The sequence below is a fragment of the Symphalangus syndactylus genome, chromosome 12 (genome assembly GCF_028878055.3).
Source record: "Symphalangus syndactylus isolate Jambi chromosome 12, NHGRI_mSymSyn1-v2.1_pri, whole genome shotgun sequence".
NCBI lineage: Eukaryota > Metazoa > Chordata > Mammalia > Primates > Hylobatidae > Symphalangus > Symphalangus syndactylus.
Window position 1 is genome coordinate 77,207,965 of NC_072441.2, and position 25,487 is coordinate 77,233,451.

A 25,487-nucleotide genomic window follows, 5' to 3' on the forward strand; every position below is an offset into this window, starting at 1 on the left:
TATAGGCCCCTTAGCGCTCCAAATGTCCGCTTGTAGTTTCTACAGAAAGAGTGTTTCAGAACTGCTTAATCAAAAGTAAGCTTCAACTCTGTTAGTTGCTTGCACAGAACAGAAGGAAGTTTCACAGAATGCTTCTGTGTAGTTTTTATTTGAAGATATAACTTTTTCCACTATAGGCCCGTTAGCTCTCCGAATGTCCGCTGGCAGTTTCTACAGAAAGAGTGTTCCTGAAGTGCTCAATCAAAAGTAAAGTTCAACTCTGTTAGTTGAATGCACAGAATAGAAAGAAGTTTCACAGAATGCTTCTGTAAAGTGTTTATATGGGGATAGTCCTTTTTCCACTATAAGCCCCTTAGCGCTCAGAATGTCCACCTGCAGTTTCCACAAAAAGAGTGTGTCAGAACTGCTCAATCAAAAGTCAGCTTCAACTCTGTTAGTTGAATGCACAGATCAGAAAGAAGTTTCACAGAATGCTTCTGTGTAGTTTTTATTGGAAGATATCCCTTTTTCCACTATATGCCCCGTAGCGATCGAAATGTCCACTTGCAGTTTCCACAGAAATAGTGTTTCAGAACTGCTCAATCAAAAGTAAGCTTCAACTCAGTTGAATGCACAGAACAGACAGAGGTTTCACAGAATGCTTCTGTGTAGTTTTTATTTGAGAATATTCCTTTTTCGTCTCTACTCCCCTTACCGCCAAGAATGTCCACTTGCAGTTTCTACAGAAAGAGTGTTTCATATGTGCTCAATCAAAAGTAAGCTTCAACTCTGTTAGTTGAATGAAGAGAACAGAAAGAAGTTTCACATAATGCTTCTGTGTAGTTTTTAGTTGAAGATATTCCTTTTTCCACTGTAGGCCCCATAGGGCTCCGAATATCCGCTTGCAGTTTCTACAGAAAGAGTGTTTCAGAACTGCTTAATCAAAAGTAAACTTCTACTCTGTTAATTGAATGCACGGAACAGAAAGAAGTTTCACAGAATGCTTCTGTGTAGTTTTTATTTGAAGATATTTCTTTTTCCACTATTGGCCAACTAGCGCTCCAAATGTCCAATTGCAGTTTCTACAGAAAGAGTGTTTCTGAAATGCTCAATCAAAAGTAAGGTTCAACTCTGTTAGTTGAATGCACAGAACAGAAAGAAGTTTCACAGAATGCTTCTGTGTAGTTTTTATTTGAAGATATCCCTTTTTCCACTATATGCCCCATAGCGCTCCAAATGTCCACTTGCAGTTTCTACAGAAAGAGTGTTTCAGAACTGCTCAATCAAAAGTAGGCTTCAACTCTGTTAGGTGAATGCACAGAACAGAAAGGGGTTTCACAGAATGCTTCTGTGTAGTTTTTATTTGAAGATATTCCTTTTTCCACTCTAGGCCCCTTAGTGCTCTGAATGTCCACTTGCAGTTTCTACAGAAAGAGTGTTTCAGAACTGCTCAATCAAAAGTAAGCTTCAACTCTGTTAGTTGAATGTACAGAAGAGAAAGGAATTTCATAGAATGCTTCTGTGTTGTTTTTATTTGAAGATATTCCTTTTTCCACTTTAGGCCCCTAACCGCTGTGAATGTCCACTTGCAGTTTCTACAGAAAGAGCTTTTCAGACCTGCTTAATCAAAAATTATCTTCAACTCTGTTACTTGAATTCACAGAACAGAAAAAAGTTTCACAGAATGCTTCGGTGTAGTTTTTCTTTGGGGATATTCCTTTTTCCACTATAGGTCCCTTATCGCTCAAAATGTCCACTTGCAGTTTCTACACAAAGAGTGTTTCAGAACTGCTCAATCAAAATTATGCTTCAACTCTGTTAGTTGAATGCACAGAACAGAAAGAAGTTTCAGAGAATGCTTCTGTGTAGTTGGTATTTGAGGATATTTCTTTTTCCACTAGAGGCCCCTTAGCGCTCGGAATGTCCACTTGCAGTTTCTACAGAAAGAGTGTTTCACATCTGCTCTATCAAAAGTAAGCTTCACCTCTGTTAGTTGAATGCACAGAACAGAAAGAAATTTCATAGAATGCTTCTGTGTAGTATTCATTTGAAGATATTCCCTTTTCCACTTTAGGCCCCTTAGCGCTCCAAATGTCCGCTTGTAGTTTCTACAGAAAGAGTGTTTCAGAACTGCTTAATCAAAAGTAAGCTTCAACTCTGTTAGTTGCTTGCACAGAACAGAAGGAAGTTTCACAGAATGCTTCTGTGTAGTTTTTATTTGAAGATATACCTTTTTCCACTATAGGCCCGTTAGCTCTCCGAATGTCCGCTTGCAGTTTCTACAGAAAGAGTGTTCCTGAACTGCTCAATCAAAAGTAAAGTTCAACTCTGTTAGTTGAATGCACAGAATAGAAAGAAGTTTCACAGAATGCTTCTGTAAAGTGTTTATATGGGGATAGTCCTTTTTCCACTATAAGCCCCTTAGCGCTCAGAATGTCCACCTGCAGTTTCCACAAAAAGAGTGTGTCAGAACTGCTCAATCAAAAGTCAGCTTCAACTCTGTTAGTTGAATGCACAGAACAGAAAGAAGTTTCACAGAATGCTTCTGTGTAGTTTTTATTGGAAGATATCCCTTTTTCCACTATATGCCCCGTAGCGATCGAAATGTCCACTTGCAGTTTCCACAGAAATAGTGTTTCAGAACTGCTCAATCAAAAGTAAGCTTCAACTCAGTTGAATGCACAGAACAGAAAGAGGTTTCACAGAATGCTTCTGTGTAGTTTTTATTTGAGAATATTCCTTTTTCGTCTCTACTCCCCTTACCGCCAAGAATGTCCACTTGCAGTTTCTACAGAAAGAGTGTTTCATATGTGCTCAATCAAAAGTAAGCTTCAACTCTGTTAGTTGAATGAAGAGAACAGAAAGAAGTTTCACATAATGCTTCTGTGTAGTTTTTAGTTGAGGATATTCCTTTTTCCACTGTAGGCCCCATAGGGCTCCGAATATCCGCTTGCAGTTTCTACAGAAAGAGTGTTTCAGAACTGCTTAATCAAAAGTAAACTTCTACTCTGTTAATTGAATGCACGGAACAGAAAGAAGTTTCACAGAATGCTTCTGTGTAGTTTTTATTTGAAGATATTTCTTTTTCCACTATTGGCCAATTAGCGCTCCAAATGTCCAATTGCAGTTTCTACAGAAAGAGTGTTTCTGAAATGCTCAATCAAAAGTAAGGTTCAACTCTGTTAGTTGAATGCACAGAACAGAAAGAAGTTTCACAGAATGCTTCTGTGTAGTTTTTATTTGAAGATATCCCTTTTTCCACTATATGCCCCATAGCGCTCCAAATGTCCACTTGCAGTTTCTACAGAAAGAGTGTTTCAGAACTGCTCAATCAAAAGTAGGCTTCAACTCTGTTAGGTGAATGCACAGAACAGAAAGGGGTTTCACAGAATGCTTCTGTGTAGTTTTTATTTGAAGATATTCCTTTTTCCACTCTAGGCCCCTTAGTGCTCTGAATGTCCACTTGCAGTTTCTACAGAAAGAGTGTTTCAGAACTGCTCAATCAAAAGTAAGCTTCAACTCTGTTAGTTGAATGTACAGAAGAGAAAGGAATTTCATAGAATGCTTCTGTGTTGTTTTTATTTGAAGATATTCCTTTTTCCACTTTAGGCCCCTAACCGCTGTGAATGTCCACTTGCAGTTTCTACAGAAAGAGCTTTTCAGACCTGCTTAATCAAAAATTATCTTCAACTCTGTTACTTGAATTCACAGAACAGAAAAAAGTTTCACAGAATGCTTCGGTGTAGTTTTTCTTTGGGGATATTCCTTTTTCCACTATAGGTCCCTTATCGCTCAAAATGTCCACTTGCAGTTTCTACACAAAGAGTGTTTCAGAACTGCTCAATCAAAATTATGCTTCAACTCTGTTAGTTGAATGCGCAGAACAGAAAGAGGTTTCACAGAGTGCTTCTGTGTTGTTTTTATTTCATGATATTCCTTTTTCCACTGTAGGCCCCTTAGCGCTCAGAAATTCCACTTGCAGTTTCTACAGAAAGAGTGTTTCAGAACTGCTGACTCAAAAGTAAGATTCAGCTCTCTTAGTTGAATGCACAGAACACAAAGAAGTTTCAGAGAATGCTTCTGTGTAGTTTTTATTTGAAGATATTTCTTTTACCACTACACCCCCTTAACCCTCAGAGTGTCCATTTGCAGTCTCTTAAGAAAGTGTGTTTCAGAACTGCTCAATCAAAAGTAAGCTTCAACTCTCTTAGTTGCTTACACAGAACACAAAGGGTTTTCACAGAATGCTTCTGCGTAGTTTTTATTTCACGGTTTTCCTTTTTCCAGTATAGGTCCCTCAGCGCTCTGAATGTCCACCTGCAGTTTCTACAGAAAGTGATTTTCAGAACAACTCAATCAAAAGTAAGCTTCAACTCTGTTAGTTGAATGCACAGAAAAGAAAGTAGTTTCACAGAATGCTTCTGTGTAGTTTTTATTTGCCGATTCGCTTTTTCCACTACAGGCCCGTTAGCTCTCCGAATGTGCCGCTGTAGTTTCTACAGAAAGAGTGTTTCAGAACTGCTCAATCAAAAGTAAGCTTCAACTCTGTTGGTTGAATGCACACAAGAGAAAGAAGTTTCACAGAATGCTTCTGTGTAGTTTTTATTTGAAGATATTCCTTTTTCCACTATGGGCCCCTTAGCGCTCCGAATGTCCGCTTGCAGTTTCTACAGAAAGAGTGTTTCTGAACTGCTCAATCAAAAGTAAGGTTCAACTCTGTTAGTTGAATGCACAGAATAGAAAGAAGTTTCACAGAATGCTTCTGTAAAGTGTTTATATGGGGATAGTCCTTTTTCCACTATAAGCCCCTTAGCTCTCAGAATGTCCACCTGCAGTTTCTACAAAAAGAGTGTGTCAGAACTGCTCAATCAAAAGTAAGCTTCAACTCTGTTAGTTGAATGCACAGAACAGAAAGAAGTATCACAGAATGCTTCTGTGTAGTTGGTATTTGAGGATATTTCTTTTTCCACTATAGGCCCCTTAGCGCTCGGAATGTCCACTTGCAGTTTCTACAGAAAGAGTGTTTCAGAACTGCTCTATCAAAAGTAAGCTTCACCTCTGTTAGTTGAATGCACAGAACAGAAAGAAATTTCATAGAATGCTTCTGTGTAGTATTCATTTGAAGATATTCCCTTTTCCACTTTAGGCCCCTAAGCGCTGTGAATGTCCACTTGCAGTTTCTACAGAAAGAGCTTTTCAGAACTGCTTAATCAAAAGTAAGCTTCAACTCTGTTAGTTGAATTCACAGAACAGAAAAAAGTTTCACAGAATGCTTCGGTGTAGTTTTTCTTCGGGGATATTGCTTTTTCCACTATATGTCCCTTAGCGCTCCAAGTGTCCACTTGCAGTTTCTACACAAAGAGTGTTTCAGAAGTGCTCAATCAAACGTAAGCTTCAACTCTGTTAGTTGAATGCGCAGAACAGAAAGGTGTTTGACAGAATGCTTCTGTGTTGTTTTTATTTCAGGATATTCCTTTTTCCACTATAGGCCCCTGAGTGCTCAGATTGTCCACCTGCAGTTTCTACAGAAGGAGTATTTCAGAACTGCTCAGTCAAAAGTAAGCTTCAACTCTCTTAGTTGAATACACAGAACACAAAGAAGTTTCACAGAATGCTTCTGTGTAGTTTCTATTTGAAGACATTCCTTTTTCCACTCTACCCCCTTAAGCCTCAGAGTGTCCACTTGTAGTCTCTTAAGAAAGTGTGTTTCAGAACTGCTCAATCAAAAGCAAGCTTCAATTCTGTTAGTTGAAAGCAGAGAACAGAAAGAAGTTTCAGAGAATGCTTCTGTGTAGTTTTTATTTGAGGATATTCCTTTTTCCTCTCGTGGCCCATTACCGCTACGAATGTCCACTTGCAGTTTCTACAGAAAGAGTGTTTCATAACTGCTCAGTCAAAACTGAGCTTCAACTCTGTTAGTTGAATGCACAGAACAGAAAGAGGATTCACAGAATGCTTCTCTGTAGTTTTTATTTGAAGATGTTCCTTTTTCCACTATAGGCCTCTTAGCGCTCCGAATGTCCACTTACAGTTTCTACAGAAATAGTGTTTCAGAACTGCTTAATCAAAAGTAAGCTTCAACTCTGTGTGTTGCATGCACAGAACAGAAAGACGTTTTAGAGAATGCTTCTCTGTAGTTTTTATTTGAAGATATTCCTTTTCTCACTACGGGCCCCTTAGCGCTCCGAAAGTCCCCTTGCAGTTTCTACAGAAAGTGTGTTTCAGAACTGCATAATCAAAAGTAAGCTTCAGCTCTTTTAGTTGAATGCACAGAACAGAAGGAAGTTTCACAGAATGCTTCTGTGTTGTTTTTATTTGAAGATATTCCTTTTTCCACTATAGGCCCCTTAGCGCTCTGAATGTCCAATTGCAGTTTCTACAGAAAGAGTGTTTCATATCTGCTCAATCAAAAGTAAGCTTCAGCTCTTTTAGTTGAATGCACAGAACAGAAAGAAGATTCACATAATGCTTCTGTGTAGTTTTTAGTTGAAGATATTCCTTTTTCCACTATAGGCCCCTTAGCGCTCCAAATGTCCGCTTGTAGTTTCTACAGAAAGAGTGTTTCAGAACTGCTTAATCAAAAGTAAGCTTCAACTCCGTTAGTTGCTTGCACAGAACAGAAGGAAGTTTCACAGAATGCTTCTGTGTAGTTTTTATTTGAAGATATAACTTTTTCCACTATAGGCCCGTTAGCTCTCCGAATGTCCGCTGGCAGTTTCTACAGAAAGAGTGTTCCTGAACTGCTCAATCAAAAGTAAAGTTCAACTCTGTTAGTTGAATGCACAGAATAGAAAGAAGTTTCACAGAATGCTTCTGTAAAGTGTTTATATGGGGATAGTCCTTTTTCCACTATAAGCCCCTTAGCGCTCAGAATGTCCACCTGCAGTTTCCACAAAAAGAGTGTGTCAGAACTGCTCAATCAAAAGTCAGCTTCAACTCTGTTAGTTGAATGCACAGATCAGAAAGAAGTTTCACAGAATGCTTCTGTGTAGTTTTTATTGGAAGATATCCCTTTTTCCACTATATGCCCCGTAGCGATCGAAATGTCCACTTGCAGTTTCCACAGAAATAGTGTTTCAGAACTGCTCAATCAAAAGTAAGCTTCAACTCAGTTGAATGCACAGAACAGACAGAGGTTTCACAGAATGCTTCTGTGTAGTTTTTATTTGAGAATATTCCTTTTTCGTCTCTACTCCCCTTACCGCCAAGAATGTCCACTTGCAGTTTCTACAGAAAGAGTGTTTCATATGTGCTCAATCAAAAGTAAGCTTCAACTTTGTTAGTTGAATGAAGAGAACAGAAAGAAGTTTCACATAATGCTTCTGTGTAGTTTTTAGTTGAAGATATTCCTTTTTCCACTGTAGGCCCCATAGGGCTCCGAATATCCGCTTGCAGTTTCTACAGAAAGAGTGTTTCAGAACTGCTTAATCAAAAGTAAACTTCTACTCTGTTAATTGAATGCACGGAACAGAAAGAAGTTTCACAGAATGCTTCTGTGTAGTTTTTATTTGAAGATATTTCTTTTTCCACTATTGGCCAACTAGCGCTCCAAATGTCCAATTGCAGTTTCTACAGAAAGAGTGTTTCTGAAATGCTCAATCAAAAGTAAGGTTCAACTCTGTTAGTTGAATGCACAGAACAGAAAGAAGTTTCACAGAATGCTTCTGTGTAGTTTTTATTTGAAGATATCCCTTTTTCCACTATATGCTCCATAGCGCTCCAAATGTCCACTTGCAGTTTCTACAGAAAGAGTGTTTCAGAACTGCTCAATCAAAAGTAGGCTTCAACTCTGTTAGGTGAATGCACAGAACAGAAAGGGGTTTCACAGAATGCTTCTGTGTAGTTTTTATTTGAAGATATTCCTTTTTCCACTCTAGGCCCCTTAGTGCTCTGAATGTCCACTTGCAGTTTCTACAGAAAGAGTGTTTCAGAACTGCTCAATCAAAAGTAAGCTTCAACTCTGTTAGTTGAATGTACAGAAGAGAAAGGAATTTCATAGAATGCTTCTGTGTTGTTTTTATTTGAAGATATTCCTTTTTCCACTTTAGGCCCCTAACCGCTGTGAATGTCCACTTGCAGTTTCTACAGAAAGAGCTTTTCAGACCTGCTTAATCAAAAATTATCTTCAACTCTGTTACTTGAATTCACAGAACAGAAAAAAGTTTCACAGAATGCTTCGGTGTAGTTTTTCTTTGGGGATATTCCTTTTTCCACTATAGGTCCCTTATCGCTCAAAATGTCCACTTGCAGTTTCTACACAAAGAGTGTTTCAGAACTGCTCAATCAAAATTATGCTTCAACTCTGTTAGTTGAATGCACAGAACAGAAAGAGGTTTCACAGAGTGCTTCTGTGTTGTTTTTATTTCATGATATTCCTTTTTCCACTGTAGGCCCCTTAGCGCTCAGAAATTCCACTTGCAGTTTCTACAGAAAGAGTGTTTCAGAACTGCTGACTCAAAAGTAAGATTCAGCTCTCTTAGTTGAATGCACAGAACACAAAGAAGTTTCAGAGAATGCTTCTGTGTAGTTTTTATTTGAAGATATTTCTTTTACCACTACACCCCCTTAACCCTCAGAGTGTCCATTTGCAGTCTCTTAAGAAAGTGTGTTTCAGAACTGCTCAATCAAAAGTAAGCTTCAACTCTCTTAGTTGCTTACACAGAACACAAAGGGTTTTCACAGAATGCTTCTGCGTAGTTTTTATTTGACGGTTTTCCTTTTTCCAGTATAGGTCCCTCAGCGCTCTGAATGTCCACCTGCAGTTTCTACAGAAAGTGATTTTCAGAACAACTCAATCAAAAGTAAGCTTCAACTCTGTTAGTTGAATGCACAGAAAAGAAAGAAGTTTCACAGAATGCTTCTGTGTAGTTTTTATTTGCCGATTCCCTTTTTCCACTACAGGCCCGTTAGCTCTCCGAATGTGCCGCTGTAGTTTCTACAGAAAGAGTGTTTCAGAACTGCTCAATCAAAAGTAAGCTTCAACTCTGTTGGTTGAATGCACACAAGAGAAAGAAGTTTCACAGAATGCTTCTGTGTAGTTTTTATTTGAAGATATTCCTTTTTCCACTATGGGCCCCTTAGCGCTCCGAATGTCCGCTTGCAGTTTCTACAGAAAGAGTGTTTCTGAACTGCTCAATCAAAAGTAAGGTTCAACTCTGTTAGTTGAATGCACAGAATAGAAAGAAGTTTCACAGAATGCTTCTGTAAAGTGTTTATATGGGGATAGTCCTTTTTCCACTATAAGCCCCTTAGCTCTCAGAATGTCCACCTGCAGTTTCTACAAAAAGAGTGTGTCAGAACTGCTCAATCAAAAGTAAGCTTCAACTCTGTTAGTTGAATGCACAGAACAGAAAGAAGTATCACAGAATGCTTCTGTGTAGTTGGTATTTGAGGATATTTCTTTTTCCACTATAGGCCCCTTAGCGCTCGGAATGTCCACTTGCAGTTTCTACAGAAAGAGTGTTTCAGAACTGCTCTATCAAAAGTAAGCTTCACCTCTGTTAGTTGAATGCACAGAACAGAAAGAAATTTCATAGAATGCTTCTGTGTAGTATTCATTTGAAGATATTCCCTTTTCCACTTTAGGCCCCTAAGCGCTGTGAATGTCCACTTGCAGTTTCTACAGAAAGAGCTTTTCAGAACTGCTTAATCAAAAGTAAGCTTCAACTCTGTTAGTTGAATTCACAGAACAGAAAAAAGTTTCACAGAATGCTTCGGTGTAGTTTTTCTTCGGGGATATTGCTTTTTCCACTATATGTCCCTTAGCGCTCCAAGTGTCCACTTGCAGTTTCTACACAAAGAGTGTTTCAGAAGTGCTCAATCAAACGTAAGCTTCAACTCTGTTAGTTGAATGCGCAGAACAGAAAGGTGTTTGACAGAATGCTTCTGTGTTGTTTTTATTTCAGGATATTCCTTTTTCCACTATAGGCCCCTGAGTGCTCAGATTGTCCACCTGCAGTTTCTACAGAAGGAGTATTTCAGAACTGCTCAGTCAAAAGTAAGCTTCAACTCTCTTAGTTGAATACACAGAACACAAAGAAGTTTCACAGAATGCTTCTGTGTAGTTTCTATTTGAAGACATTCCTTTTTCCACTCTACCCCCTTAAGCCTCAGAGTGTCCACTTGTAGTCTCTTAAGAAAGTGTGTTTCAGAACTGCTCAATCAAAAGCAAGCTTCAATTCTGTTAGTTGAAAGCAGAGAACAGAAAGAAGTTTCAGAGAATGCTTCTGTGTAGTTTTTATTTGAGGATATTCCTTTTTCCTCTCGTGGCCCATTACCGCTACGAATGTCCACTTGCAGTTTCTACAGAAAGAGTGTTTCATAACTGCTCAGTCAAAACTGAGCTTCAACTCTGTTAGTTGAATGCACAGAACAGAAAGAGGATTCACAGAATGCTTCTCTGTAGTTTTTATTTGAAGATGTTCCTTTTTCCACTATAGGCCTCTTAGCGCTCCGAATGTCCACTTACAGTTTCTACAGAAATAGTGTTTCAGAACTGCTTAATCAAAAGTAAGCTTCAACTCTGTGTGTTGCATGCACAGAACAGAAAGACGTTTTAGAGAATGCTTCTCTGTAGTTTTTATTTGAAGATATTCCTTTTCTCACTACGGGCCCCTTAGCGCTCCGAAAGTCCCCTTGCAGTTTCTACAGAAAGTGTGTTTCAGAACTGCATAATCAAAAGTAAGCTTCAGCTCTTTTAGTTGAATGCACAGAACAGAAGGAAGTTTCACAGAATGCTTCTGTGTTGTTTTTATTTGAAGATATTCCTTTTTCCACTATAGGCCCCTTAGCGCTCTGAATGTCCAATTGCAGTTTCTACAGAAAGAGTGTTTCACATCTGCTCAATCAAAAGTAAGCTTCAGCTCTTTTAGTTGAATGCACAGAACAGAAAGAAGATTCACATAATGCTTCTGTGTAGTTTTTAGTTGAAGATATTCCTTTTTCCACTATAGGCCCCTTAGCGCTCCAAATGTCCGCTTGTAGTTTCTACAGAAAGAGTGTTTCAGAACTGCTTAATCAAAAGTAAGCTTCAACTCTGTTAGTTGCTTGCACAGAACAGAAGGAAGTTTCACAGAATGCTTCTGTGTAGTTTTTATTTGAAGATATAACTTTTTCCACTATAGGCCCGTTAGCTCTCCGAATGTCCGCTGGCAGTTTCTACAGAAAGAGTGTTCCTGAAGTGCTCAATCAAAAGTAAAGTTCAACTCTGTTAGTTGAATGCACAGAATAGAAAGAAGTTTCACAGAATGCTTCTGTAAAGTGTTTATATGGGGATAGTCCTTTTTCCACTATAAGCCCCTTAGCGCTCAGAATGTCCACCTGCAGTTTCCACAAAAAGAGTGTGTCAGAACTGCTCAATCAAAAGTCAGCTTCAACTCTGTTAGTTGAATGCACAGATCAGAAAGAAGTTTCACAGAATGCTTCTGTGTAGTTTTTATTGGAAGATATCCCTTTTTCCACTATATGCCCCGTAGCGATCGAAATGTCCACTTGCAGTTTCCACAGAAATAGTGTTTCAGAACTGCTCAATCAAAAGTAAGCTTCAACTCAGTTGAATGCACAGAACAGACAGAGGTTTCACAGAATGCTTCTGTGTAGTTTTTATTTGAGAATATTCCTTTTTCGTCTCTACTCCCCTTACCGCCAAGAATGTCCACTTGCAGTTTCTACAGAAAGAGTGTTTCATATGTGCTCAATCAAAAGTAAGCTTCAACTCTGTTAGTTGAATGAAGAGAACAGAAAGAAGTTTCACATAATGCTTCTGTGTAGTTTTTAGTTGAAGATATTCCTTTTTCCACTGTAGGCCCCATAGGGCTCCGAATATCCGCTTGCAGTTTCTACAGAAAGAGTGTTTCAGAACTGCTTAATCAAAAGTAAACTTCTACTCTGTTAATTGAATGCACGGAACAGAAAGAAGTTTCACAGAATGCTTCTGTGTAGTTTTTATTTGAAGATATTTCTTTTTCCACTATTGGCCAACTAGCGCTCCAAATGTCCAATTGCAGTTTCTACAGAAAGAGTGTTTCTGAAATGCTCAATCAAAAGTAAGGTTCAACTCTGTTAGTTGAATGCACAGAACAGAAAGAAGTTTCACAGAATGCTTCTGTGTAGTTTTTATTTGAAGATATCCCTTTTTCCACTATATGCCCCATAGCGCTCCAAATGTCCACTTGCAGTTTCTACAGAAAGAGTGTTTCAGAACTGCTCAATCAAAAGTAGGCTTCAACTCTGTTAGGTGAATGCACAGAACAGAAAGGGGTTTCACAGAATGCTTCTGTGTAGTTTTTATTTGAAGATATTCCTTTTTCCACTCTAGGCCCCTTAGTGCTCTGAATGTCCACTTGCAGTTTCTACAGAAAGAGTGTTTCAGAACTGCTCAATCAAAAGTAAGCTTCAACTCTGTTAGTTGAATGTACAGAAGAGAAAGGAATTTCATAGAATGCTTCTGTGTTGTTTTTATTTGAAGATATTCCTTTTTCCACTTTAGGCCCCTAACCGCTGTGAATGTCCACTTGCAGTTTCTACAGAAAGAGCTTTTCAGACCTGCTTAATCAAAAATTATCTTCAACTCTGTTACTTGAATTCACAGAACAGAAAAAAGTTTCACAGAATGCTTCGGTGTAGTTTTTCTTTGGGGATATTCCTTTTTCCACTATAGGTCCCTTATCGCTCAAAATGTCCACTTGCAGTTTCTACACAAAGAGTGTTTCAGAACTGCTCAATCAAAATTATGCTTCAACTCTGTTAGTTGAATGCACAGAACAGAAAGAGGTTTCACAGAGTGCTTCTGTGTTGTTTTTATTTCATGATATTCCTTTTTCCACTGTAGGCCCCTTAGCGCTCAGAAATTCCACTTGCAGTTTCTACAGAAAGAGTGTTTCAGAACTGCTGACTCAAAAGTAAGATTCAGCTCTCTTAGTTGAATGCACAGAACACAAAGAAGTTTCAGAGAATGCTTCTGTGTAGTTTTTATTTGAAGATATTTCTTTTACCACTACACCCCCTTAACCCTCAGAGTGTCCATTTGCAGTCTCTTAAGAAAGTGTGTTTCAGAACTGCTCAATCAAAAGTAAGCTTCAACTCTCTTAGTTGCTTACACAGAACACAAAGGGTTTTCACAGAATGCTTCTGCGTAGTTTTTATTTGACGGTTTTCCTTTTTCCAGTATAGGTCCCTCAGCGCTCTGAATGTCCACCTGCAGTTTCTACAGAAAGTGATTTTCAGAACAACTCAATCAAAAGTAAGCTTCAACTCTGTTAGTTGAATGCACAGAAAAGAAAGAAGTTTCACAGAATGCTTCTGTGTAGTTTTTATTTGCCGATTCCCTTTTTCCACTACAGGCCCGTTAGCTCTCCGAATGTGCCGCTGTAGTTTCTACAGAAAGAGTGTTTCAGAACTGCTCAATCAAAAGTAAGCTTCAACTCTGTTGGTTGAATGCACACAAGAGAAAGAAGTTTCACAGAATGCTTCTGTGTAGTTTTTATTTGAAGATATTCCTTTTTCCACTATGGGCCCCTTAGCGCTCCGAATGTCCGCTTGCAGTTTCTACAGAAAGAGTGTTTCTGAACTGCTCAATCAAAAGTAAGGTTCAACTCTGTTAGTTGAATGCACAGAATAGAAAGAAGTTTCACAGAATGCTTCTGTAAAGTGTTTATATGGGGATAGTCCTTTTTCCACTATAAGCCCCTTAGCTCTCAGAATGTCCACCTGCAGTTTCTACAAAAAGAGTGTGTCAGAACTGCTCAATCAAAAGTACGCTTCAACTCTGTTAGTTGAATGCACAGAACAGAAAGAAGTTTCAGAGAATGCTTCTGTGTAGTTTGTATTTGAGGATATTTCTTTTTCCACTATAGGCCCCTTAGCGCTCGGAATGTCCACTTGCAGTTTCTACAGAAAGAGTGTTTCAGAACTGCTTTATCAAAAGTAAGCTTCACCTCTGTTAGTTGAATGCACAGAACAGAAAGAAATTTCATAGAATGCTTCTGTGTAGTATTCATTTGAAGATATTCCCTTTTCCACTTTAGGCCCCTAAGCGCTGTGGATGTCCACCTGCAGTTTCTACAGAAAGAGCTTTTCAGAACTGCTTAATCAAAAGTAAGCTTCAACTCTGTTAGTTGAATTCACAGAACAGAAAAAAGTTTCACAGAATGCTTCGGTGTAGTTTTTCTTCGGGGATATTGCTTTTTCCACTATATGTCCCTTAGCGCTCCAAGTGTCCACTTGCAGTTTCTACACAAAGAGTGTTTCAGAACTGCTCAATCAAACGTAAGCTTCAACTCTGTTAGTTGAATGCGCAGAACAGAAAGGTGTTTGACAGAATGCTTCTGTGTAGTTTTTATTTCAGGATATTCCTTTTTCCACTATAGGCCCCTGAGTGCTCAGATTGTCAACCTGCAGTTTCTACAGAAGGAGTATTTCAGAACTGCTCAGTCAAAAGTAAGCTTCAACTCTCTTAGTTGAATACACAGAACACAAAGGAGTTTCACAGAATGCTTCTGTGTAGTTTCTATTTGAAGACATTCCTTTTTCCACTCTACCCCCTTAAGCCTCAGAGTGTCCACTTGTAGTCTCTTAAGAAAGTGTGTTTCAGAACTGCTCAATCAAAAGCAAGCTTCAATTCTGTTAGTTGAAAGCAGAGAACAGAAAGAAGTTTCAGAGAATGCTTCTGTGTAGTTTTTATTTGAGGATATTCCTTTTTCCTCTCGTGGCCCATTACCGCTACGAATGTCCACTTGCAGTTTCTACAGAAAGAGTGTTTCATAACTGCTCAGTCAAAACTGAGCTTCAACTCTGTTAGTTGAATGCACAGAACAGAAAGAGGATTCACAGAATGCTTCTCTGTAGTTTTTATTTGAAGATGTTCCTTTTTCCACTATAGGCCTCTTAGCGCTCCGAATGTCCACTTACAGTTTCTACAGAAATAGTGTTTCAGAACTGCTTAATCAAAAGTAAGCTTCAATTTTGTGTGTTGCATGCACAGAACAGAAAGACGTTTTAGAGAATGCTTCTCTGTAGTTTTTATTTGAAGTTATTCCTTTTCTCACTACGGGCCCCTTAGCGCTCCGAAAGTCCCCTTGCAGTTTCTACAGAAAGTGTGTTTCAGAACTGCATAATCAAAAGTAAGCTTCAGCTCTTTTAGTTGAATGCACAGAACAGAAGGAAGTTTCACAGAATGCTTCTGTGTTGTTTTTATTTGAAGATATTCCTTTTTCCGCTATAGGTCCCTTAGCGCTCTGAATGTCCAATTGCAGTTTCTACAGAAAGAGTGTTTCATATCTGCTCAATCAAAAGTAAGCTTCAGCTCTTTTAGTTGAATGCACAGAACAGAAAGAATATTCACATAATGCTTCTGTGTAGTTTTTAGTTGAAGATATTCCTTTTTCCACTATAGGCCCCTTAGCGCTCCAAATGTCCGCTTGTAGTTTCTACAGAAAGAGTGTTTCAGAACTGCTTAATCAAAAGTAAGCTTCAACTCTGTTAGTTGCTTGCACAGAACAGAAGGAAGTTTCACAGAATGCTTCTGTGTAGTTTTTATTTGAAGATATACCTTTTTCCACTATAGGCCCGTTAGCTCTCCGAATGTCCGCTTGCAGTTTCTACAGAAAGAGTGTTCCTGAACTGCTCAATCAAAAGTAAAGTTCAACTCTGTTAGTTGAATGCACAGAATAGAAAGAAGTTTCACAGAATGCTTCTGTAAAGTGTTTATATGGGGATAGTCCTTTTTCCACTATAAGCCCCTTAGCGCTCAGAATGTCCACCTGCAGTTTCCACAGAAATAGTGTGTCAGAACTGCTCAATCAAAAGTCAGCTTCAACTCTGTTAGTTGAATGCACAGAACAGAAAGAAGTTTCACAGAATGCTTCTGTGTAGTTTTTATTGGAAGATATCCCTTTTTCCACTATATGCCCCGTAGCGATCGAAATGTCCACTTGCAGTTTCCACAGAAATAGTGTTTCAGAACTGGTCAATCAAAAGTAAGCTTCAACTCAGTTGAATGCACAGAACAGAAAGAGGTTTCACAGAATGCTTCTGTGTAGTTTTTATTTGAGAATATTCCTTTTTCGTCTCTACTCCCCTTACCGCCAAGAAAGTCCACTTGCAGTTTCTACAGAAAGAGTGTTTCATATGTGCTCAATCAAAAGTAAGCTTCAACTCTGTTAGTTGAATGAAGAGAGCAGAAAGAAGTTTCACATAATGCTTCTGTGTAGTTTTTAGTTGAAGATATTCCTTTTTCCACTGTAGGCCCCATTGGGCTCCGAATATCCGCTTGCAGTTTCTACAGAAAGAGTGTTTCAGAACTGCTTAATCAAAAGTAAACTTCTACTCTGTTAATTGAATGCACGGAACAGAAAGAAGTTTCACAGAATGCTTCTGTGTAGTTTTTATTTGAAGATATTTCTTTTTCCACTATTGGCCAATTAGCGCTCAAATGTCCAATTGCAGTTTCTACAGAAAGAGTGTTTCTGAAATGCTCAATCAAAAGTAGGGTTCAACTCTGTTAGTTGAATGCACAGAACAGAAAGAAGTTTCACAGAATGCTTCTGTGTAGTTTTTATTTGAAGATATCCCTTTTTCCACTATATGCCCCATAGCGCTCCAAATGTCCACTTGCAGTTTCTACAGAAAGAGTGTTTCAGAACTGCTCAATCAAAAGTAGGCTTCAACTCTGTTAGGTGAATGCACAGAACAGAAAGGGGTTTCACAGAATTCTTCTGTGTAGTTTTTATTTGAAGATATTCCTTTTTCCACTCTAGGCCCCTTAGTGCTCTGAATGTCCACTTGCAGTTTCTACAGAAAGAGTGATTCAGAACTGCTCAATCAAAAGTACGGTTCAACTCTGTTAGTTGAATGTACAGAAGAGAAAGGAGTTTCATAGAATGCTTCTGTGTTGTTTTTATTTGAAGATATTCCTTTTTCCACTTTAGGCCCCTAACCGCTGTGAATGTCCACTTGCAGTTTCTACAGAAAGAGCTTTTCAGACCTGCTTAATCAAAAATTATCTTCAACTCTGTTACTTGAATTCACAGAACAGAAAAAAGTTTCACAGAATGCTTCGGTGTAGTTTTTCTTTGGGGATATTCCTTTTTCCACTATAGGTCCCTTATCGCTCAAAATGTCCACTTGCAGTTTCTACACTAAGAGTGTTTCAGAACTGCTCAATCAAAATTATGCTTCAACTCTGTTAGTTGAATGCGCAGAACAGAAAGAGCTTTCACAGAATGCTTCTGTGTTGCTTTATTTCATGATATTCCTTTTTCCACTGTAGGCCCCTTAGCGCTCAGAAATTCCACTTGCAGTTTCTACAGAAAGAGTGTTTCAGAACTGCTCACTCAAAAGTAAGATTCAGCTCTCTTAGTTGAATGCACAGAACACAAAGAAGTTTCAGAGAATGCTTCTGTGTAGTTTTTATTTGAAGATATTTCTTTTACCACTACACCCCCTTAACCCTCAGAGTGTCCATTTGCAGTCTCTTAAGAAAGTGTGTTTCAGAACTGCTCAATCAAAAGTAAGCTTCAACTCTCTTAGTTGCTTACACAGAACACAAAGGGTTTTCACAGAATGCTTCTGCGTAGTTTTTATTTGACGGTTTTCCTTTTTCCAGTATAGGTCCCTCAGCGCTCTGAATGTCCACCTGCAGTTTCTACAGAAAGTGATTTTCAGAACAACTCAATCAAAAGTAAGCTTCAACTCTGTTAGTTGAATGCACAGAAAAGAAAGAAGTTTCACAGAATGCTTCTGTGTAGTTTTTATTTGCAGATTCGCTTTTTCCACTACAGGCCCGTTAGCTCTCCGAATGTGCCGCTGTAGTTTCTACAGAAAGAGTGTTTCATATGTGCTCAATCAAAAGTAAACTTCAACTCTGTTGGTTGAATGCACACAAGAGAAAGAAGTCTCACAGAATGCTTCTGTGTAGTTTTTATTTGAAGATACTCCTTTTTCCACTATGGGCCCCTTAGCGCTCCGAATGTCCGCTTGCAGTTTCCACAGAAAGAGTGTTTCTGAACTGCTCAATCAAAAGTAAGGTTCAACTCTGTTAGTTGAATGCACAGAATAGAAAGAAGTTTCACAGAATGCTTCTGTAAAGTGTTTATATGGGGATAGTCCTTTTTCCACTATAAGCCCCTTAGCTCTCAGAATGTCCACCTGCAGTTTCTACAAAAAGAGTGTGTCAGAACTGCTAAATCAAAAGTACGCTTCAACTCTGTTAGTTGAATGCACAGAACAGAAAGAAGTTTCAGAGAATGCTTCTGTGTAGTTTTTATTTGAAGATATCCCTTTTTCCGCAACATGCCCCAGAGCGATCGGAATGTCCACTTGCAGTTTCTACAGAAAGAGTGTTTCAGAACTGCTCAATCAAAAGTAAGCTTCACCTCTGTTAGTTGAATGCACAGAACAGAAAGAAATTTCATAGAATGCTTCTGTGTAGTATTCATTTGAAGATATTCCCTTTTCCACTTTAGGCCCCTAAGCGCTGTGAATGTCCACCTGCAGTTTCTACAGAAAGAGCTTTTCAGAACTGCTTAATCAAAAGTAAGCTTCAACTCTGTTAGTTGAATTCACAGAACAGAAAAAAGTTTCACAGAATGCTTCGGTGTAGTTTTTCTTCGGGGATATTGCTTTTTCCACTATATGTCCCTTAGCGCTCCAAGTGTCCACTTGCAGTTTCTACACAAAGAGTGTTTCAGAACTGCTCAATCAAACGTAAGCTTCAACTCTGTTAGTTGAATGCGCAGAACAGAAAGGTGTTTGACAGAATGCTTCTGTGTTGTTTTTATTTCAGGATATTCCTTTTTCCACTATAGGCCCCTGAGTGCTCAGATTGTCCACCTGCAGTTTCTACAGAAGGAGTATTTCAGAACTGCTCAGTCAAAAGTAAGCTTCAACTCTCTTAGTTGAATACACAGAACACAAAGAAGTTTCACAGAATGCTTCTGTGTAGTTTCTATTTGAAGACATTCCTTTTTCCACTCTACCCCCTTAAGCCTCAGAGTGTCCACTTGTAGTCTCTTAAGAAAGTGTGTTTCAGAACTGCTCAATCAAAAGCAAGCTTCAATTCTGTTAGTTGAAAGCAGAGAACAGAAAGAAGTTTCAGAGAATGCTTCTGTGTAGTTTCTATTTGAGGATATTCCTTTTTCCTCTCGTGGCCCATTACCGCTACGAATGTCCACTTGCAGTTTCTACAGAAAGAGTGTTTCATAACTGCTCAGTCAAAACTGAGCTTCAACTCTGTTAGTTGAATGCGCAGAACAGAAAGAGGATTCACAGAATGCTTCTCTGTAGTTTTTATTTGAAGATGTTCCTTTTTCCACTATAGGCCTCTTAGCGCTCCGAATGTCCACTTACAGTTTCTACAGAAATAGTGTTTCAGAACTGCTTAATCAAAAGTAAGCTTCAACTCTGTGTGTTGCATGCACAGAACAGAAAGACGTTTTAGAGAATGCTTCTCTGTAGTTTTTATTTGAAGATATTCCTTTTCTCACTACGGGCCCCTTAGCGCTCCGAAAGTCCCCTTGCAGTTTCTACAGAAAGTGTGTTTCAGAACTGCATAATCAAAAGTAAGCTTCAGCTCTTTTAGTTGAATGCACAGAACAGAAGGAAGTTTCACAGAATGCTTCTGTGTTGTTTTTATTTGAAGATATTCCTTTTTCCGCTATAGGCCCCTTAGCGCTCTGAATGTCCAATTGCAGTTTCTACAGAAAGAGTGTTTCATATCTGCTCAATCAAAAGTAAGCTTCAGCTCTTTTAGTTGAATGCACAGAACAGAAAGAAGATTCACATAATGCTTCTGTGTAGTTTTTAGTTGAAGATATTCCTTTTTCCACTATAGGCCCCTTAGCGCTCCAAATGTCCGCTTGTAGTTTCTACAGAAAGAGTGTTTCAGAACTGCTTAATCAAAAGTAAGCTTCAACTCTGTTAGTTGCTTGCACAGAACAGAAGGAAGTTTCACAGAATGCTTCTGTGTAGTTTTTATTTGAAGATATACCTTTTTCCACTATAGGCCCGTTAGCTCTCCGAATGTCCGCTTGCAGTTTCTACAGAAAGAGTGTTCCTGAACTGCTCAATCAAAAGTAAAGTTCAACTCTGTTAGTTGAATGCACAGAATAGAAAGAAGTTTCACAGAATGCTTCTGTAAAGTGTTTATATGGGGATAGTCCTTTTTCCACTATAAGCCCCTTAGCGCTCAGAATGTCCACCTGCAGTTTCCACAAAAAGAGTGTGTCAGAACTGCTCAATCAAAAGTCAGCTTCAACTCTGTTAGTTGAATGCACAGAACAGAAAGAAGTTTCACAGAATGCTTCTGTGTAGTTTTTATTGGAAGATATCCCTTTTTCCACTATATGCCCCGTAGCGATCGAAATGTCCACTTGCAATTTCCACAGAAATAGTGTTTCAGAACTGGTCAATCAAAAGTAAGCTTCAACTCAGTTGAATGCACAGAACAGAAAGAGGTTTCACAGAATGCTTCTGTGTAGTTTTTATTTGAGAATATTCCTTTTTCGTCTCTACTCCCCTTACCGCCAAGAAAGTCCACTTGCAGTTTCTACAGAAAGAGTGTTTCATATGTGCTCAATCAAAAGTAAGCTTCAACTCTGTTAGTTGAATGAAGAGAACAGAAAGAAGTTTCACATAATGCTTCTGTGTAGTTTTTAGTTGAAGATATTCCTTTTTCCACTGTAGGCCCCATTGGGCTCCGAATATCCGCTTGCAGTTTCTACAGAAAGAGTGTTTCAGAACTGCTTAATCAAAGTAAACTTCTACTCTGTTAATTGAATGCACGGAACAGAGGGAGTTTCACAGAATGCTTCTGTGTAGTTTTTATTTGAAGATATTTCTTTTTCCACTATTGGCCAATTAGCGCTCAAATGTCCAATTGCAGTTTCTACAGAAAGAGTGTTTCTGAAATGCTCAATCAAAAGTAAGGTTCAACTCTGTTAGTTGAATGCACAGAACAGAAAGAAGTTTCACAGAATGCTTCTGTGTAGTTTTTATTTGAAGATATCCCTTTTTCCACTATATGCCCCATAGCGCTCCAAATGTCCACTTGCAGTTTCTACAGAAAGAGTGTTTCAGAACTGCTCAATCAAAAGTAGGCTTCAACTCTGTTAGGTGAATGCACAGAACAGAAAGGGGTTTCACAGAATTCTTCTGTGTAGTTTTTATTTGAAGATATTCCTTTTTCCACTCTAGGCCCCTTAGTGCTCTGAATGTCCACTTGCAGTTTCTACAGAAAGAGTGTTTCAGAACTGCTCAATCAAAAGTACGGTTCAACTCTGTTAGTTGAATGTACAGAAGAGAAAGGAGTTTCATAGAATGCTTCTGTGTTGTTTTTATTTGAAGATATTCCTTTTTCCACTTTAGGCCCCTAACCGCTGTGAATGTCCACTTGCAGTTTCTACAGAAAGAGCTTTTCAGACCTGCTTAATCAAAAATTATCTTCAACTCTGTTACTTGAATTCACAGAACAGAAAAAAGTTTCACAGAATGCTTCGGTGTAGTTTTTCTTTGGGGATATTCCTTTTTCCACTATAGGTCCCTTATCGCTCAAAATGTCCACTTGCAGTTTCTACACAAAGAGTGTTTCAGAACTGCTCAATCAAAATTATGCTTCAACTCTGTTAGTTGAATGCGCAGAACAGAAAGAGGTTTCACAGAATGCTTCTGTGTTGTTTTTATTTCATGATATTCCTTTTTCCACTGTAGGCCCCTTAGCGCTCAGAAATTCCACTTGCAGTTTCTACAGAAAGAGTGTTTCAGAACTGCTCACTCAAAAGTAAGATTCAGCTCTCTTAGTTGAATGCACAGAACACAAAGAAGTTTCAGAGAATGCTTCTGTGTAGTTTTTATTTGAAGATTTTTCTTTTACCACTACACCCCCTTAACCCTCAGAGTGTCCATTTGCAGTCTCTTAAGAAAGTGTGTTTCAGAACTGCTCAATCAAAAGTAAGCTTCAACTCCCTTAGTTGCTTACACAGAACACAAAGGGTTTTCATAGAATGCTTCTGCGTAGTTTTTATTTGACCGTTTTCCTTTTTCCAGTATAGGTCCCTCAGCGCTCTGAATGTCCACCTGCAGTTTCTACAGAAAGTGATTTTCAGAACAACTCAATCAAAAGTAAGCTTCAACTCTGTTAGTTGAATGCACAGAAAAGAAAGAAGTTTCACAGAATGCTTCTGTGTAGTTTTTATTTGCCGATTCGCTTTTTCCACTACAGGCCCGTTAGCTCTCCGAATGTGCCGCTGTAGTTTACACAGAAAGAGTGTTTCAGAACTGCTCAATCAAAAGTAAACTTCAACTCTGTTGGTTGAATGCACACAAGAGAAAGAAGTTTCACAGAATGCTTCTGTGTAGTTTTTATTTGAAGATATTCCTTTTTCCACTATGGGCCCCTTAGCGCTCCGAATGTCCGCTTGCAGTTTCTACAGAAAGAGTGTTTCTGAACTGCTCAATCAAAAGTAAGGTTCAACTCTGTTAGTTGAATGCACAGAATAGAAAGAAGTTTCACAGAATGCTTCTGTAAAGTGTTTATATGGGGATAGTCCTTTTTCCACTATAAGCCCCTTAGCTCTCAGAATGTCCACCTGCAGTTTCTACAAAAAGAGTGTGTCAGAACTGCTCAATCAAAAGTACACTTCAATTCTGTTAGTTGAATGCACAGAACAGAAAGAAGTATCACAGAATGCTTCTGTGTAGTTTTTATTTGAAGATATCCCTTTTTCCACAACATGCCCCATAGCGATCGAAATGTCCACTTGCAGTTTCTACAGAAAGAGTGTTTCAGAACTGCTCAATCAAAAGTAAGCTTCAACTCTGTTAGTTGAATGCACAGAACAGAAAGAAGTTTCAGAGAATGCTTCTGTGTAGTTTTTATTTGAAGATATCCCTTTTTCCGCAACATGCCCCAGAGCGATCGGAATGTCCACTTGCAGTTTCTACAGAAAGAGTGTTTCAGAACTGCTCTATCAAAAGTAAGCTTCACCTCTGTTAGTTGAATGCACAGAACAGCAAGAAATTTCATAGAATGCTTCTGTGTAGTATTCATTTGAAGATATTCCCTTTTCCACTTTAGGCCCCTAAGCGCTGTGAATGTCCACCTGCTGTTTCTACAGAAAGAGCTTTTCAGAACTGCTTAATCAAAAGTAAGCTTCAACTCTGTTAGTTGAATTCACAGAACAGAAAAAAGTTTCACAGAATGCTTCGGTGTAGTTTTTCTTCGGGGATATTGCTTTTTCCACTATATGTCCCTTAGCGCTCCAAGTGTCCACTTGCAGTTTCTACACAAAGAGTGTTTCAGAACTGCTCAATCAAACGTAAGCTTCAACTCTGTTAGTTGAATGCGCAGAACAGAAAGGTGTTTGACAGAATGCTTCTGTGTTGTTTTTATTTCAGGATATTCCTTTTTCCACTATAGGCCCCTGAGTGCTCAGATTGTCCACCTGCAGTTTCTACAGAAGGAGTATTTCAGAACTGCTCAGTCAAAAGTAAGCTTCAACTCTCTTAGTTGAATACACAGAACACAAAGAAGTTTCACAGAATGCTTCTGTGTAGTTTCTATTTGAAGACATTCCTTTTTCCACTCTACCCCCTTAAGCCTCAGAGTGTCCACTTGTAGTCTCTTAAGAAAGTGTGTTTCAGAACTGCTCAATCAAAAGCAAGCTTCAATTCTGTTAGTTGAAAGCAGAGAACAGAAAGAAGTTTCAGAGAATGCTTCTGTGTAGTTTCTATTTGAGGATATTCCTTTTTCCTCTCGTGGCCCATTACCGCTACGAATGTCCACTTGCAGTTTCTACAGAAAGAGTGTTTCATAACTGCTCAGTCAAAACTGAGCTTCAACTCTGTTAGTTGAATGCACAGAACAGAAAGAGGATTCACAGAATGCTTCTCTGTAGTTTTTATTTGAAGATGTTCCTTTTTCCACTATAGGCCTCTTAGCGCTCCGAATGTCCACTTACAGTTTCTACAGAAATAGTGTTTCAGAACTGCTTAATCAAAAGTAAGCTTCAACTCTGTGTGTTGCATGCACAGAACAGAAAGACGTTTTAGAGAATGCTTCTCTGTAGTTTTTATTTGAAGATATTCCTTTTCTCACTACGGGCCCCTTAGCGCTCCGAAAGTCCCCTTGCAGTTTCTACAGAAAGTGTGTTTCAGAACTGCATAATCAAAAGTAAGCTTCAGCTCTTTTAGTTGAATGCACAGAACAGAAGGAAGTTTCACAGAATGCTTCTGTGTTGTTTTTATTTGAAGATATTCCTTTTTCCGCTATAGGCCCCTTAGCGCTCTGAATGTCCAATTGCAGTTTCTACAGAAAGAGTGTTTCATATCTGCTCAATCAAAAGTAAGCTTCAGCTCTTTTAGTTGAATGCACAGAACAGAAAGAAGATTCACATAATGCTTCTGTGTAGTTTTTAGTTGAAGATATTCCTTTTTCCACTATAGGCCCCTTAGCGCTCCAAATGTCCGCTTGTAGTTTCTACAGAAAGAGTGTTTCAGAACTGCTTAATCAAAAGTAAGCTTCAACTCTGTTAGTTGCTTGCACAGAACAGAAGGAAGTTTCACAGAATGCTTCTGTGTAGTTTTTATTTGAAGATATACCTTTTTCCACTATAGGCCCGTTAGCTCTCCGAATGTCCGCTTGCAGTTTCTACAGAAAGAGTGTTCCTGAACTGCTCAATCAAAAGTAAAGTTCAACTCTGTTAGTTGAATGCACAGAATAGAAAGAAGTTTCACAGAATGCTTCTGTAAAGTGTTTATATGGGGATAGTCCTTTTTCCACTATAAGCCCCTTAGCGCTCAGAATGTCCACCTGCAGTTTCCACAAAAAGAGTGTGTCAGAACTGCTCAATCAAAAGTCAGCTTCAACTCTGTTAGTTGAATGCACAGAACAGAAAGAAGTTTCACAGAATGCTTCTGTGTAGTTTTTATTGGAAGATATCCCTTTTTCCACTATATGCCCCGTAGCGATCGAAATGTCCACTTGCAGTTTCCACAGAAATAGTGTTTCAGAACTGGTCAATCAAAAGTAAGCTTCAACTCAGTTGAATGCACAGAACAGAAAGAGGTTTCACAGAATGCTTCTGTGTAGTTTTTAATTGAGAATATTCCTTTTTCGTCTCTACTCCCCTTACCGCCAAGAAAGTCCACTTGCAGTTTCTACAGAAAGAGTGTTTCATATGTGCTCAATCAAAAGTAAGCTTCAACTCTGTTAGTTGAATGAAGAGAACAGAAAGAAGTTTCACATAATGCTTCTGTGTAGTTTTTAGTTGAAGATATTCCTTTTTCCACTGTAGGCCCCATTGGGCTCCGAATATCCGCTTGCAGTTTCTACAGAAAGAGTGTTTCAGAACTGCTTAATCAAAAGTAAACTTCTACTCTGTTAATTGAATGCACGGAACAGAAAGAAGTTTCACAGAATGCTTCTGTGTAGTTTTTATTTGAAGATATTTCTTTTTCCACTATTGGCCAATTAGCGCTCAAATGTCCAATTGCAGTTTCTACAGAAAGAGTGTTTC